The sequence below is a fragment of the Taudactylus pleione genome, unplaced genomic scaffold, assembly GCF_031769625.1.
Source record: "Taudactylus pleione unplaced genomic scaffold, aTauple2 ptg001702l, whole genome shotgun sequence".
Lineage (NCBI taxonomy): Eukaryota > Metazoa > Chordata > Amphibia > Anura > Myobatrachidae > Taudactylus > Taudactylus pleione.
The window spans coordinates 175,769-190,369 of NW_028286099.1; the positions used below are offsets into that span (position 1 = coordinate 175,769).

General features: G+C 47.2%; 1 pseudogene; it reads left to right on the plus strand.

Annotated features, from left to right (window-relative positions):
- Nucleotides 1-4,287: 4,287 nt before the first annotated feature.
- LOC148439562 (interferon-induced GTP-binding protein Mx1-like) overlaps nucleotides 4,288-14,601 on the plus strand; it is a 46,893-nt pseudogene continuing 36,579 nt past the window's right edge.

A 14,601-nucleotide genomic window follows, 5' to 3' on the forward strand; every position in this document is an offset into this window, starting at 1 on the left:
CTGCCTGCATGTATAACCCTGCTACCTATAGATAGAACCCTGCCTGCTTGTATAACCCTGTTACCTATAGATAGAACCCTGCCGGCATATATAACCCTGCTACCTATAGATAGAACCCTGCCTGCTTGTATAACCCTGTTACCTATAGATAGAACCCTGCCGGCATATATAACCCTGCTAGCTATAGATAGAACCCTGCCTGCATGTATAACCCTGCTACCTATAGATAGAACCTTGCCGGCATATATAACCCTGCTACCTATAGATAGAACCCTGCCTGCTTGTACAACCCTGTTACCTATAGATAGAACCCTGCCTGCATATATAACCCTGCTACCTATAGATAGAACCCTGCCTGCTTGTATAACCCTGTTACCTACAGGTAGAACCCTGCCGGCATATATAACCCTGCTACCTATAGATAGATCCCTGCCTGCTTGTATAACCCTGTTACCTATAGATAGAACCCTGCCTGCTTGTATAACCCTGTTACTTATAGATAGAACCCTGCCTGCATATATAACCCTGCTACCTAGAGATAGAACCCTGCCTGCATGTATAACCCTGCTACCTATAGATAGAACCCTGCCGGCATGTATAACCCTGCTACCTATAGATAGAACCCTGCCTGCATGTATAACCCTGCTACCTATAGATAGAACCCTGCCTGCATGTATAACCCTGCTACCTATAGATAGAACCCTGCCTGCATGTATAACCCTGCTACCTATAGATAGAACCCTGCCTGCATGTATAACCCTGCTACCTATAGATAGAACCCTGCCTGCATGTATAGCCCTGCTACCTATAGATAGAACCCTGCCTGCATGTATAACCCTGCTACCTATAGATAGAACCCTGCTACCTATAGATAGAACCCTGCTGGCATGTATAACCCTGCTACCTATAGATAGAACCCTGCCTGCATGTATAACCCTGCTACCTATAGATAGAACCCTGCCTGCTTGTATAACCCTGTTACCTATAGATAGAACCCTGCCGGCATATATAACCCTGCTACCTATAGATAGAACCCTGCCTGCTTGTATAACCCTGTTACCTATAGATAGAACCCTGCCTGCATATATAACCCTGCTACCTATAGATAGAACCCTGCCTGCTTGTATAACCCTGTTACCTATAGATAGAACCCTGCCGGCATATATAACCCTGCTACCTATAGATAGAACCCTGCCTGCATATATAACCCTGCTACCTATAGATACCCTGCCTGCATGTATAACCCTGTTACCTATAGATATATACCCTGCCTGCATGTATAACCATGTTACCTATAGATAGAACCCTACCTGCATGTATAACCCTGTTACCTATAGATAGAACCCTGCCTGCATGTATAACCCTGCTACCTATAGATAGAACCCTGCCTGCATGTATAACCCTGCTACCTATAGATAGATACCCTGCCTGCATGTATAACCCTGCTACCTATAGATAGAACCCTGCCTGCATGTATAACCCTGCTACCTATAGATAGAACCCTGCCTACATGTATAACCCTGCTACCTATAGATAGAACCCTACCTGCATGTATAACCCTGCTACCTATAGATAGAACCCTGCTACCTATAGATAGAACCCTGCCTGCATGTATAACCCTGCTACCTATAGATAGAACCCTGCCTGCATATATAACCCTGCTACCTATAGATAGAACCCTGCCTGCATGTATAACCCTGCTACCTATAGATAGAACCCTGCCTGCTTGTATAACCCTGTTACTTATAGATAGAACCATGCCTGCATATATAACCCTGCTACCTAGAAATAGAACCCTGCCTGCATGTATAACCCTGCTACCTATAGATAGAACCCTGCCTGCATGTATAACCCTGCTACCTATAGATAGAACCCTGCCTGCTTGTATAACCCTGTTACCTATAGATAGAACCCTGCCGGCATATATAACCCTGCTACCTATAGATAGAACCCTGCCTGCTTGTATAACCCTGTTACCTATAGATAGAACCCTGCCGACATATATAACCCTGCTACCTATAGATAGAACCCTGCCTGCATGTATAACCCTGCTACCTATAGATAGAACCCTGCCGGCATATATAACCCTGCTACCTATAGATAGAACCCTGCCTGCTTGTACAACCCTGTTACCTATAGATAGAACCCTGCCTGCATATATAACCCTGCTACCTATAGATAGAACCCTGCCTGCTTGTATAACCCTGTTACCTATAGGTAGAACCCTGCCGGCATATATAACCCTGCTACCTATAGATAGATCCCTGCCTGCTTGTATAACCCTGTTACCTATAGATAGAACCCTGCCTGCTTGTATAACCCTGTTACTTATAGATAGAACCCTGCCTGCATATATAACCCTGCTACCTAGAGATAGAACCCTGCCTGCATGTATAACCCTGCTACCTATAGATAGAACCCTGCCTGCATGTATAACCCTGCTACCTATAGATAGAACCCTGCCTGCATGTATAACCCTGCTACCTATAGATAGAACCCTGCCTGCATGTATAACCCTGCTACCTATAGATAGAACCCTGCCTGCTTGTATAACCCTGTTACCTATAGATAGAACCCTGCCGGCATATATATACCTGCTACCTATAGATAGAACCCTGCCTGCTTGTATAACCCTGTTACCTATAGATAGAACCCTGCCGGCATATATAACCCTGCTACCTATAGATAGAACCCTGCCTGCATGTATAACCCTGCTACCTATAGATAGAACCCTGCCTGCATGTATAACCCTGCTACCTATAGATAGAACCCTGCCGGCATATATAACCCTGCTACCTATAGATAGAACCCTGCCTGCTTGTATAACCCTGTTACCTATAGATAGAACCCTGCCTGCATATATAACCCTGCTATCTATAGATAGAACCCTGCCTGCTTGTATAACCCTGTTACCTATAGATAGAACCCTGCCGGCATATATAACCCTGCTACCTATAGATAGAACCCTGCTTGCATATATAACCCTGCTACCTATAGATACTCTGCCTGCATGTATAACCCTTTTACCTATAGATAGAACCCTGCCTGCATGTATAACCCTGTTACCTATAGATAGAACCCTGCCTGCATGTATAACCCTGCTACCTATAGATAGAACCCTGCCTGCATGTATAACCCTGTTACCTATAGATAGAACCCTGCCGTCATATATATCCCTGCTACCTATAGATAGAACCCTGCCGGCATATATAACCCTGCTACCTATAGATAGAACCCTGCCTGCATGTATAACCCTGTTACCTATAGATAGAACCCTGCCTGCTTGTATAACCCTGTTACCTATAGATAGAACCCTGCCTGCATGTATAACCCTGCTACCTATAGATAGAACCCTGCCTGCATGTATAACCCTGTTACCTATAGATAGAACCCTGCCTGCATGTATAACCCTGTTACCTATAGATAGAACCCTGCCGGCATATATATCCCTGCTACCTATAGATACCCTGCCTAGCTAATGTGATCATAGGATCCGGTTTATTATTCATGATCACAATAACAGCATAACATTCCACAACTACAGTGATAAGATCCATATATAACCAAGAGGGAAGTAGCTCAGTGAATGAGGGATTAGCATTTGTGACCCTCCCAAGCAAGAGCAGAACAACCGGGCTCTGATTTACACAGACTACACAGCGTGTGCGTCACATACATCTGATGTCGCTGGAAACTCCTTATCAGTGCTATAAATTATAAGTACCTGAGCAGTACAGATCTCTGTGGCTATAGGAAAAGACCTTTCATTTAATTAACACTGTGCTGACCAAAACTTAAGGACGAGTATTGACAGAGGATATCACTGACAATATCTATTAAAGGAATGACAAGAGAAGTCTATTTTAAGTGTGAATGTGGAGTAACAGGGTGTCGCATAATAATGAATTTATAATAACAGATACTCCTGGTTCTATTGGTATAAGAACAATGTCAGTTTTGGGGAGATATCTTGCAAAATGTGTTTAATAAATATGCCCCGAAGGGAGATTAATAAAGTAGAGAAGTATGTGTTACCCACGTGGCTTGTACTAGAACTGAAACACATGCGACAATCACAGACCCATCTTGCCAACCAAAGAGGGGTCCTCTTCAAAGCCCCCAATCCCGTTACACCATTAGTCATGACCCCATGGTGGTACCTCCAGTTACCCAGTGTGTGACCTGCACTCATGCCACTACATGGCCATTACATGGATAGTTCCTTCCTTTAGGGGTGTTGCACCCAGTCATTTACCTAATGTTGCTTTACCTATTTCTCATTTGCAGCTCAGGACGCGATGGCTGGTACAGGTTTTGGGATCAGTTCTGATCTTATAAGCCTTGAGGTGATCTCTTCCGAGGTTCCCGACCTGACGCTCATTGATCTCCCTGGGATTGCAAGAGTGGCAGTTGGTGACCAGCCAAAGGACATTGGAGACCAGGTGAGATGTGAGACCTTTAGTGAATTAGCTGCCACTGGGCCTGATTCAGGGATGGAAGCGGAACACATCGCAGCTGCTTCTTTGGCTGCAGTAGCGATGTGTAAGAATGCTAACGCTGCAAGAGGCGCCTGAAGGGAAAAAAAGCACCCATCGGGTTTACATACATCTCTAAATCAGGCCCCTGACTGCACTCTGTCTAACACTTGGCTACTATATTACTTGTTTAAATGACTGTTCTAAGGGTTGTACGACTTCTGCAGTCACCAGTCTTATAGTTGTGTCAAATAATTAAATCCCTGTTTGCAGAAAGTAATTCCTAAGGGCTCTATTTACTACAATCCGCATATTGAATGCGGATTGTAGTGTGATATTACCGAGTGAATTCGCATTGCGAATTCAGGCAATATCACAGGGATTTACTATAAATCCCTTGCAGGGACAGAGCTTGCGATAAAGCTCTGTCCCTGCGGATCCCATCCGCACTCTAGTCGCGGTATTTTCGGAAAAAACACAGCGACTAAGAGCCCGCGCATGCGCCGACCGACCGCCGCTATTACCCCCCACCGACGCTAAGCCTCGTCCCCGGTGCTAAGCCCCGCCCCCCGCGACCGCGGACCCCCGCGACCCCCCCCTCCCTTCATTACACTTACCTGCATCCTCCTGGCCTCCGGTGGTCTTCTCCAGGCTTCCCGATCAGGTGATCTCCCATACTGCACTGGGGCCCGATCACCTGATGACCGGGCCGCAGTGCACTATGGGAAACCAGATGACCGGAGAGGAGCCATCACCGGAGGTCCGATCACCGGTCCCTGGATTCAGGTAAGTAAAAAAAAAAATTTTTAATTTTTTTTTCTTTTTTTTACAGTAATCAGCTTGCGGTCTACTTAGACCACATAGCTGATTACTGGTACCGGCTCCCGCCTCTGCTCTCCCCGTTAGAGCAGAGTGGGAGCCCGGTAACTGGGGGAGACCCTGGATAACGCCACCTCCAGGTGGCGTTATTATCACAGGGCTTCCCCCGGTATTTTTTTACAATTTATTTTTAGTAACTTAGGTCGGATCACATTTCCCATTACAATTATGGGAAATGCGATCTGCTTTACTAAAAATAAGTGATACTGGGGGTTGGAGTAGAATTTTACTAATTCTACTCCAATTGCCCTGTAATAACTACAGGTGAAGCTAAAATTATGTGAAAAGGGTGTGAAAACACCCTTTTTCACTTTATTTTAGTAAAAATAATGTTAATAAATAGAGCCCTAAATCACAGAGGACGCATCTGTTCATTTTTAATGTGCACAGATGGTATAAAGTTGAAAACAAAACTGATGAGCAGGGGTCTATTAAGTGAGGAGGGGGCCAGTGTTGAGTCGCTGTCCAGGCCCCCTCCTCTCTAGCTGGCGGCACAAGCATGGGATTGTGCCAGAGTCTACTGCCCATACTTAGGTCTCTGGGAAGATGGCTACTGCACCATTTTCCCGGAGACCAGCGCAAAACACATGCGCAGATGGGTTGCCGCCACGGAGAGTTATACAGAACATGGGTGTGCGGCATCGGCCCATGTACACCATGCACCCGTTATAGATGCGCCACAGTGATCAAGGGCCTGTTTCAGCGATGGGCGCTAATGCATACTTGCCGACATTGTGGCTGCCCCCTCAGGCTCCCCCCTTGACTTGTCATTGGGGGTGTGACCGCGCGATCGCGTCATCATGGCCCCGCCCCGCTGCACAATGTTGAGATTACCGCCATGGTGAATCAGGGAGTCCATGATGACGTAATTCAGCGTAAATAGCGTCATTGTTCCCCCTTCCCCCCACTGCAGGGGTATGTGCAGGGGTGTGGCGGGGTCCAGGGGGAACACAGCCGGCAGGTAGACTTGCCCACTTTTCTGGGAGGTCAGGAGCGCCAACTGATTTTCAAACCTACCAACAGGTGACGGTACCCTAACCTTGTCATGATGCCGGAGTCGGGATTGTTACTGCCGGGATCGTGAGTGCCGGCAACCCGTACACATCCCGTGTCAATCAGCCTCTCCCTCTGTGTCAATCAGCCTCCCCCTCCCTCTCTCCAGGGAAGAAAGCAGCCTCCATATGTTTCTATATATGGGAATGAGGTGAGAGGTGATATAAGCGTATGGTGGCTGAGCACAATTCCTTTTGAATGCCGTGAGTAGACGTTTCCCACCTGCCTGCCCCTTCCTTGACGGTTTTCTATGTGTGGAGTGAATTTATTCATGGGTGGAACAGCATCATCATCAACTAAACATGGGCAGAGTGATTCACTCTACTGGGTTGAGCCACATGGCTCAGCTCAGTGGAGTGTCTCGAGAAAGTGTCTCGGGAAATGACTCTTTGACTGAGCATTGGCCGGGTGAGTCGCTGATAGCTCCGCCCCTCCCAGCCCCGCACTGCTGCTGACGGATTAATCTGCACTGACTCTCCCGAGTCATCGCACTCACCGGGACCCAGCTCTAGCGGCGCGACTCTGAGTGAGTCACAGCTCCGCCCCCCCACAGCCCTGCACTGCTGACTCCCGACTCGAGTCAGTGAAGGCAGGCACACTGGCAGGATCACATGAATGATGACTCTCCCGGGTCCCGACTCCTGGAGCTGCCGCAGACTACAGTAATAACACACATTTACACACTGTAACCTCTGGCTCCCTCTGACTATGTAACTGTGGGAGGCTAGAGAGGTGGGTGGGTGTCTCGACTCCCCAACTTTTGAGTGACTCAAATCGTTCGAACATCTAAATGATTGGAGTCACTGTGTGGAGACACTCACTCACTAGCCATCTCTATCAGCAACAGCAGCAGATACACAGCGAGTGGGAGATATACAGTACTTGGGCTGCACCACGTGTCATGTGATGACTGGATAGCGCAGCTGACGGGGGAATGTTTTTGTCGCCACCTTATTTTGAGATTTCAATTTCCAATTAATTTTTAATAAATTGTGACAAATGTTTTCGCCAAACACAAGTCTCTGTGTCTTTATGTCTTATTTATGTATCATGTAAGATTTAGGGGCATATTTATCAAGGTCATTTTTTAAATTAATCTCCCCAAAATAGGCATTTTCGGGGGGGTATCTCACAAATATTGAGCATCCCCTGGATGTATGAAGGGGGTTCTGCTATATACATCCAGGAGATATCGGCTGTGTATATAACAATGCCGGGATTCTGCACTTTACCTGTATTATGTTATGTTTACAGATTAAAAGGCTCATCACAGAGTACATTGGGAAGCAGGAGACCATCTGCCTGGTTGTGGTCCCCTGTAATGTTGACATCGCTACAACGGAAGCTCTGGAGATGGCTCGTCTGGTGGATCCTGGCGGAGAGAGAACTGTGGGTGAGTTCAAAGGTCATCTTATAAAGGGGCTCACGTAAGAGTAAGACGTAAATGTGTCATTTGTCTAAAATAAGTGTTATCTAACTGTGCAGGTGTATAAAATAAAGTATGTATACGCCCGTATACATATTTGGGCTCATCTTACACTCGGAGATGGGAACTGTGGAGGACAGGGGGTGTGAAAGTGTTGGTCAACAACAAGGGTCAACAAGAAGGTGGGAGGGGTGTAAAATGTACACAGGACAGGCAGAAGGATGATTAACGCCCACCAGTTGGAAACATGTTCAGCTTTTGGATAGTGTATGTGATTGTGTTTCCTACCGTGTTCCCTGTAGCCCAATACTCCTGAACATACAGCCGGCATATATCTGTGTGATACGTGCAGGCTACATGTGTGGTTTTTTATTAAAAAGAAAGACACACTGCTCAGGAGGGGATCTATTTTAAACCTCCATTTTTAACCGATTTTGCTTAGATTACACCCATACAGAGCCGGCCCTAGCCCATTTGGTGCCCTAGGCAAAATTTTTACTGTTGCCCCCTAACAACTACCCATACGGAACTGAACAGCCCTACAGGAAAAAAAACAGGTGGCCCTCCTTATGGCCACGGGCCTAGTGCACGCCTACTTTATTCAATAGTGACCTGGGCCTAGTACCCAGATCACTTACACCTAATAGGGTATAATTTCCTCTAGGGCCTAATGCCCCCTATGTAGCCCGGGCCTTGCACCCGCCTATACGCCCACCGGCCTATAGCCCGACAATGCCCCCACGAGCCTAGTGCCCGACAACCGTGGTGGTCTAGGGAGGGGGTATATGGTAGACCTCATGGAGGGCCTACCTGCTCTGTTGGAAGAGGCTGCAGGGGGGAGCTTCATTGGCTCTTTTACTTTCCACCCCACGCAGTCCTCTCCGCTGTCTTCCTTCTTGATCGCGGCGTCTTCTGGCCTCTTCCTCCTATTGGCTGCTGGCCCGCGAGCTGGGTTTGGCTCATGGCCAGAGCCAAACACCCGCCATGGCCGACGCTGTACCAAGGCTACCGGGTGACGGGCTATAGTAAGCCCGCACCCGGAGCCAAGTCCTGCCCGACAATTGACCGGCGCCAAGTCCTACCCGCCGCCTATGCTTCCCCGGTGCTGGGAGCAGAAATAGCATCCCAGCGCCGGACACTGATGTGTCCCGTAGGGAACACATCTCCTCTTGCTGTGCCGATGCTGGGATCAGCAACTTGATCCCAGCACGGCTTTCCACACGGCAGCGGCAGCAGCAGGGCAGGGGGAGGGGCATGCAGCAGGGGGGGCGGGGACTGCGGCAGAGCCCTAGAATGCCCCTAAGCATTCCAGTTGCCCCTAGGCATTTGCTTATTATGCCTATGCCTAGGGCCGGCTCTGCACCCGTAATTATAATAACGATTTGTGGTAAATTCCCATGTCGTATTCCTGTCTATGGAAAGTACTGCCGTGTTTAGACGATGGTGTTTTATTTTCTATTTGTGTTTACATGTGCATTTTAACGTTGGGTTCGTCCCGTGTTCCCCTCCGAAAATACGGAAAACACTCCCGTGTTTGCCATAGTAAATCTCTGTGTTTGAAAGAATAGCAAAATACGCGATTTTGGAAAGGGATCTAGGAGTCACTATTTCAGGTGACTTCATACTTGCCGACTATCTGGCTGCCCCTTCCGGGAGGGAGCAGCCAGATCGGCTTGAATGGGGGGGGCGTGGCCAGCAAACGGGGGCGGGGGAGGCCAGACGACAAGAGTTTGCGGGCGGGGCGGGGGCGGAGCCAAGCTGTGCCATTGCATTCGTCCCAACGCCGATGTAGTTGCCCATTGCAGACATCGTCTGCAATTAAATTGACCCCTTTCATTTTTATAGGTAAAAACAACAGTTGTTTATATTTAATTTGTATCTGGTTTTCGTGTTGGTATGTAATAATATTTTATATTCAGAGTGTGACTTACGCATTTATTAATAACTTTCCAGGCTCTATTATCTTTTGTGTATATGACCTGTCATTACATTACTATATTCTGTACACATAGAGTAATGCTGCTTCTGCACTTCTTACTAACACCAAACCACTTGTCTATGCTGTAACTATTGTGGGGTGTAAGTATACACACTTGTTACTGCAGATGTGCGTGGATCCCCGTATTTTTTAAGAGGTCGCCCACCAATGATCCCAGGTGTTTCAGGATACGGCCGCACCCCCTGAAGCATATAAGATGACATTTTCATGCCTGGCAACACTCCTCAGTAATGGGCCCTAACAGAGATCCCAGGGGCCCTGCCTACAGGCACCTACTGTATAACGTGAAGGCTAGCTGATGTATACTCCGAAGCACTGGGAGAGCACATTCATATAAGGCTGATAATAGGTGCATTGCAGTTACAGGAGTTTACACTTGCTCTAAGGCACCTGGCACAGGGATTTCCTCAGCGATCTCTTTATCCTCATTATTCAATTTAGTCCCTTGTTTCCCGTTGCAGGAATTCTGACTAAACCTGACTTAATTGACAAGGGCACAGAGGAGACGATTGTCAATGTACTAAATAATAACGCTGTCCGCCTAAAGAAAGGCTACATGATTGTGAGGTGCCGAGGCCAGCAGGAGATCCAGGACAGGATCTCGCTGAAGGAGGCCATTGAGAAGGAGAAGACTTTCTTTGAAGAGCACAAATATTTCTCGTGAGTGTTTCTTTATTATTTCTCTGGGGTTTTTCTTGCTCTCAGTAAGGATCATTAGGAGAAAACAGGGGAAAACAGTGTTTTATCCTCATTTATTCATTAAATTATTGATGAGAATGAGGGTGAGCGGGCTTAGGGGCCCATTCATCAAAACATCATTATCACTTGTGATATTTATGGTATGAACTCGCTGCGAGTACAAACACCATTTAGGAGGCATTCATCATGCCTCCTGCCCTAAACTATCACTTCTGAAATACTGCTGTTACTACAAAGTCAGTCTTTTGGAAGTGAGAGACTTTTCTCCTGCTCCGCCGGTCTTCCTTCAGTTTTCTCTGCCTGTCTTCAAGCTGTGCATGTGCGGCTTGAAGACAGACTGAGAAGAGACTAGCAGCAGCATGCGAAAAGAGAACCTCCTTCCCTTCCACTGCCTATCTGCCCGTATGCCCGCCCGCTCACCAATTCTGATGGTGTCTGTGTCCAGCCCAAACCCCCCTCATCCTCCGCAGAGCTACAGCTGTCAGCATGGCCGAAATCTGTGCCCCCCTCCACTGAGACATGCAGCCCCCCACCACTGCTGTGCCCTCTCCCTTGGCCCCGGCTCACAGGAGGACTGCTCTGCGAGGCGGGAGGGAGCTGCTACAGGTAAGAGGACACAGCAGGGAGGGAAATCTGCTCAGTCAGGTACTGTACGCCATCTGAGAATGGCGTACAGTATCTGTCAAGTTCTGAAAAATAGCTTTTTCGGAACTTGATGAATTACATAATGTACACATCCCCATACTATAGTATGGGGAATTTGGAAATTATCGGGGGACAATTGTGAACAGGAGATATCAGTGATATCTTCTGCGTTACATGTATGATGAATAACCCTGACACTTAATTTATACAAAAGTAGGTGAAAATCTTTTGTATAAATGTAGTGATAATAAATAGACCCCATACAATCCATTTTTATTTCATGTGTCACTATTGTGTATTAGATAGTTTTTATTATTTTGCTTTAATACAGTACCTACCTATAATTTGGCAAATGTCCCCCTAAGGGCCCTAATAGCTCAATTCACTAAAGAAACACAATAATTGAGTGATCCAAAAGCGTTGTCTATGGTAGAATAATAGACAGAGCTTTTGGACCATTTAATGGATATTTTATATTGGCAAAGGGCTGGTGCTCCTGAGTGCTTTGGGCAAAACTGTGGTTTACCGGGCACAATGAAGCAACAAACATTGTAAGAATATAGCGCCTTTTAAATGTATTGCTTTTCAATGTAATAGTGGCCTCTTTTGATCTAATATGATTAAGAAATAAAACATAATAGTACAACATCTAAGACATGGCTGTATCCGTCTTACTGTCTATAACCCACATATAGGGGCATATTCAACCTAGAGAGATATTGGATCACGATATGCGGCTGCACGCGACGCTGATATTTATGAAAGCTTCATTTTATTACCCACCCCCAAGGGGCTGCGATGTAAAATAAGCAATGTTGAGGGGCTGATTTGCCGATGCTCAGAAGAGTAGAGCAGGGGACCCTGGAGCTGATAGACAAGCATCACAGGGCCCCCCAAAATAATTTTGTAAGCGTTCTGGTGAGTGAGGTCCCATACTGGCGATTGAGTGTTACTCTGTGAGCCCAGTTGAACATACACAGTGGGAGAGGTGTATGTGAGAATGCACTGTGTACCCGGGGTTCGAGTCTACTCCCCTCACCGTCGGAAAGAGAGGAGGGGGAACACATGGAGACTACACATGGGCCCCCCCTTCTCATAAGCCATCCTTGCACCCAATGCACCTATGTTGGATATACTCCAAGCTCGCACAGCAAAAGAATAAAGAATTGGAGGTTCTTTCATTGCATTATAATTGAGACACATTGCTAAATGTATCAAATAAAAGACATCAGATATTGCAATAATTCTAATTAATTTGAAATCATTAATTTTGCTTCTACAGTATCTTCTCAGATGCCTCCAAGTTGTTTCTAAGCAAGCAGTAAGACCGGCAATAGAACTCCTGATGCTGGAAACAGAATAAATATTTGTTATTGGCTGACAGTGTATAAAAGACTATTTAAAAAAAGTAATCAGTAACGTTTACTCTTTGCACGGAAATCGACTCTTTGGGCTAAATGTAGTAGCCTCCGAACTTCTGAGGCTGTGGGGGTTTATGTGAGTCTCCCCGTATTTTTAAAGTGACAATCCTTTTTAAGGCTAAACCATCTTGTTTAGCCTTTAAAAGGATCGACACTTTAAAAATACGGGGAGACTCGCATATATTCCCGCAGCGTCAGAAGTTCCGAGGCTACTACATTAACCCTTTGGGACTGATTCTGAGGGGTAAATTTACTAAAGTGAGAGTTTTTAGAATGGAGATGTTGCCCATAGTAACCAATCAGATTCTAGCTATTATCTTCTAAAAGGTGCAAGCTAAAGGTCAATAGAATCTGATTGGTTGCTATGGGCAACATCTCTGAAACTCTCACATTAGTACATTTACCCCTGAGCATCCCATGATGTTTAGCAGCATATACATAACTTTATTCAAGCATGAGCGATTCCCGGTTGGCCACATCTCAGTCGCATCTCAAGTGCGGCTGATTGGGAGTTACTAAGTGGCAAATAGGAGGTGATGGGGCATTTGCACATAATTGTCCAGTGGCCATGGCATGTCCGCGCTGACTGAGTTGTGACCTATTCTGAGGTGAGTATGCAGAGATCTGTCCGCCTTCAGTCTCGTTTCCTGCGTAGTTGCAAATGCTGATACTAGTAATGAGGGTGGCTCTCTCAAGCGGAGGGCTGGGGGCAGTGCTGTCACATAATGCGGCCAACTTAGATTTTCACATGAGACTTCCTATCGCAGTAGGCGGCCGGAATTGTAACCACATTACGTTCTACTCAGAATCAGGCCCTTTTCTGGTAGTGATGCATCTGCTAATGTAATTCTCTCATTTAATTGCTGCAGTGACTTCCTGAATGAAGAGAAAGCCACTGTCCCGTTTCTAGCACGACTCACAACGGAACTGGTGGAGCACATCAATGTAAGTTGGCCGGAATGTCATGATATTCGATGGCATTTATTTATTTTGTGTACAGGGCTTCTATTTATTTCTATATAACATTCATTTCCATTGGATTTCCACATGAAACACATACCCCATTGAAATTAATGGCCTATTGAAAAGAATGGTAACATCAAAAAACACTATTTCTACTTCAGGGTCCATAGGGGTCCACAGGGTGACCTTGGGGTATAGCTGGATCCTGGATCCTCGAGCACCACGGAGTTAAAGCTTTTAGCTGCTCCCAGGATGCACTTGGGTCATCCTCCTCTATACCCCGCCCCCGAGCCACAGGCACCTCAGTTTATGATTGTGCCCGGCCGGAGTCGGGTCACCCTGCGGGGGGGGGTCTGCAGGAGCAGCCCCCTAAGGCTTTTTTTGACTTAGTTACATTTATTTATTTTGACTACAGTTTTTTCTTTTTCTCCAGAGCGGCAGCGATGGGCTGTCTGTACAGACGCCCACGCTGCCGCTCCTTCTCCCTGCTGGCGCCGCGACGCCAGCACTGAACTGGGGATCGCGGTGGGGGAAGCCAGAGTCTGTACTAGCTGGACTCTGGTTTCCCCCGGGACTGCTGCCGGAGACGCCGGGGAGATCAAGGTAAGCCGCGCACCGCTGATTAGCGGCGGTGCGCGGGTTCCTTTTAAATGCAGTCCCATGCCCCCGGTCTAGGGGACAGACCGGGGGCGCTAGCGGTGGCGGCGGGCTCCCCCTCCATTGGAGGCATACCCCGCCAGACCACTAGACCACCAGGGTAAATAACGCGGCAAGCGGGATGCCGGCAACCCGGGGGTTAATATGCTAGCCAGGGGAGGAAGCCTTCCTTGTCTAGCGGCTCCTCCCCTCAGCTCAGCGCGCCTTTCAGCTAGTAGTCTGGCGTCGCTGAGCTGCAGATACTCGGCCACTCCTCCTCTGAGGTCTCCAGCAGCCATTTTCTCCAGTGGCAGCGCAGATACTCTCAGGGAGCACGCGGACCGGTCCCCCTGTGTACCTCTCCCCTGCTAAAGAACAGTGTACACAGCACTATAGCCCTCCCAG